Consider the following 3,316-nt stretch of genomic DNA (forward strand, 5'->3'; position numbering starts at 1 on the left):
CATCATTTTTACTAAGTTGGCAAACAATGTGATTTTAGAGAAACAACCTCAGTTTGCTGATGAATGAATACTCACTAATGCTTGCTGGAGAAGTATTACTGCAAAGAGGTCAGCTCAAGGATCAAGCCTTCCAAGTGTGATGTCAGTACCTCTCAGAAATCTCCCAGACCAGGTAAGCTCCAAGCAAGCTCCCTGGAAACAGTGAGTTTGGCTCCTCATATGGAGTCCCTGAAGACCTCATTCATTTTTTCCAGGTGATGGGATTTGAGAGCTCTCCATAGAGCTAGTCTCTTCTAAGGGGAAGGAAGATTAGCAACACCTTTTCTAATCTCCCTAAATATACTTCTACTAACATTCTCTTCAACTCACCAATTTGCCAACACACCAACCCTCGCACACTGTGTTTATATCTACATTTATGGACATTAAGAACTTTTGTTTTTAACTTACAAACAGATAGAACGGATTACTTTACTAATTAGTTACTTTAGCAAATGTCCAAAAGGTTGGAAATATTTAACTGCTTGCCTGCCTGCCTTCCTTATTGCCCCTAACCGCTTCTGCCTGCCAGCCTGATCACCCCCTAACCACTCCCATACCAGCCTGATTGATGTCTAACTACTCCCCTGCCAGCCCGTTTGCCCCCAACTTCCCTCCTCTGCTGGCCTGGTCAACCCTAACTGCCCTCCCCTGCAGGGTTGATTGCCTCTCACTGCCCTTCCTTTTAGGCCTAGTTCCTCTCAAGTGCCCTCCCTTGCAGGCCTGGTGCCTCCCAACTGCCCTCTCCTGTTGGGCATCTTGTGGTGGCCCTCTTGTGTCCACATAGGGGCAGCTATTGTGTGTTGGAGTGATGGTCAATCTGCATATTACTCTTTTATTATATAGGATAGAGGCCTGATGCATGGGTTGGGACCAGCTGGTTTGCCCTGAAGGGTGTCCCAGATCAGGGTGGGGTTTCCCTTGGGGCATGGGGCAGCCTGACTGAGGGGCCTCTGGTGATTTGCAAGCCAGCCATGCCCCCTGGTGATCCAAGCAGAGGCCCTGGTATCTGGAATTTATTTACTTTCTACAATTTGAAACTTTGCAGCCGGGATGGAGCCAAGCCTCCTACTAGCTCCATGGCTTGCAGCCATTTCTGTATGGATTTGTTTACCTTCTATAATTAAAAATTTGTAGTCTTGAGTGGCAGCCTAGGCTGGCAAAGGCAGTAGGAAAGCTTGGCTTCCTTGCCTTGGAAACCCAAGCCTCCTTCCTGCTCTCTGTGGCTGTAGCCAGCTTGGTTGAGTTTATTTGCATATTCGCTCTGATTGGCTGGTGGGCATGGCTAGTGAGTGTGGGTTCAGTGGAGTGGTGGTTAATTTGCATATTACTCTTTTATTAGGTAGGATTATTTGGCTACATTTGGACAAACATTTAAATTACCACTAATTCCTTGAGAGGACCAGACCAAATGATGTTGGAGCCTTATATGGACTTCAGGCAGGACATTCCCCACCTGTTGATTAGAGAATCACGTTAAGAAATTCTTGGCATTCACAAGAAACTCAATAAATATTATTAAATGAATCTTAGATATTATTTAATATCTGTCTAGTATTATAGCATTTATATTTTCTTTATTTTATTTTTAATTCAGAGAGGAAGATAGAAATAGAAGCATTAATAAAGAAAGAGAATCACTGAATTGCTGCCTCTTGCAAGCCCCACAGTTGGGATCAATCCTGAAACGTGGCCATTTGCTCTGACCTGGATTGAAACCAAGACTTCCTGCTTCATAAGTGGAAATTCAACCACTGAGCCATGCCAGCCAAGCAGCATATATTTTTTAGCTGCAACTTTCAGACAGCTGTTAGGATGTTGTTGAGAGCATGCAGCAAATTCAGAAGGACAGTTACCAGCAGCTATAGGCCTAGCTTTGAGAGATTTCCTGTTAGACAAGACAACTTCATCTTCCCACTACTGACTTAACTTGGGTGAAAAGAGAACAGAAATCTTTATCCTCTACTTTGGAAATCTTGTTTAACCTTTAAACTTGCAATGTCAAGGGTTCTAAGTCATCCATCTCTGGCAGAAATGTCCAGTGGCCCTGTAGCTGACAGCTGGTGCCACACACAGATCCATGTAGTAAAATTCTCCCACATGTGGACCATCAGTAACTTTAGCTTTTGCTGCCAGGAAATGGGTGAAGTCATTCAAAGTTCACCCTTTTCATCAGAAGGCAATGATCAACTGAAATGGTGTTTGAGAGTATACCCAAAAGGGCAAGATGAAGAAAGCAAAGATTACCTGTCACTTTTTCTGGTTCTGGTCAGTTCTCCAAAGAGTATACTTTTGGCAAAATTCAAATTATCTATCTTGAATGACAAGGGATAAGAAACCAAATCTTTGGAGAGTCACCATGCATATCAGTTTGACCAAGGCAAAAACAGAGGATCCAAAAAATTGATCCTTAGAGGTTTTCTCTAGGATGAAGACTACATTTTTCTCCCTGATGACAAGCTGACCCTCTTCTGTGAGGTGAGTGTGGTGCAAGATTCCGTCACCATTTCTGGCCAGAATCCCAGGAAGATGGTGAAGGTTCCCAGTTGCCAGCTGGCTGATGAGCTAGGAAGACTTTGGGAGAATTCCTGGTTCACAGACTGTTGCTTTTGTGTGGCTGGCCAGGAATTCCAGGCTCACAAAGCTCTTAGCAGCTCTATCTTAGCAGCTCTTTCTCCAGTGTTTAGGGCCATGCTTGGACATGCAATGGAGAAGAGCAAAAAGAATCAAGTAGAAATCAGTGACATGGAGCCTGGAGTGTTTAAGGAAATGATGTGCTTCATTTACATTGGGAAGGCTCTGAACCTGAACACTGAAATATAGTGGCAACCCTACTTTGGTAAAAACTGCTGTTTGAATTTTAACCCTTCTAGTTTGGCTCTTGCACCTGATTAAACACGGGGTGGAGTGGGGAGGAAGCTATTTACCTTAGCTTTCAGGTGGAGACTTGGAGTCTAAGGCAATTTTCCCTTGCCTGGGACCAGGAGCACAGGAGAGTAATTCCCACTAACTCAGTAACCTTCAGAGATAGAAACTGTAGATAACCTCTGAGCTCTGCTTCTATGTTATAGGCTATTGCAAGATAGGGCCACATTCCAATGTCCAGCAGGATGTGACTAGCAATGACCCTGCTGGGCTGACTCCAGTCTTTAGAATGTAGTCTTTAGGATTTAGAATTTGGAACAAAGGAAAATTTCTGTAGTTTGAACCTTTAAAAGGGACTTCCTACCCCTGAAACGGGCAGTCATGTGGAGACCACCTGCATGTGGTGCTCTCA

The 3,316-nt window shown here is 44.1% G+C and overlaps 1 pseudogene; it reads left to right on the forward strand.

Annotated features, from left to right (window-relative positions):
- Nucleotides 1-1,858: 1,858 nt before the first annotated feature.
- Nucleotides 1,859-2,862, forward strand: LOC118713764 (annotated as a pseudogene).
- Nucleotides 2,863-3,316: the final 454 nt, after the last annotated feature.

The sequence above is a fragment of the Pipistrellus kuhlii genome, unplaced genomic scaffold (assembly GCF_014108245.1).
Source record: "Pipistrellus kuhlii isolate mPipKuh1 unplaced genomic scaffold, mPipKuh1.p scaffold_m20_p_9, whole genome shotgun sequence".
Lineage (NCBI taxonomy): Eukaryota > Metazoa > Chordata > Mammalia > Chiroptera > Vespertilionidae > Pipistrellus > Pipistrellus kuhlii.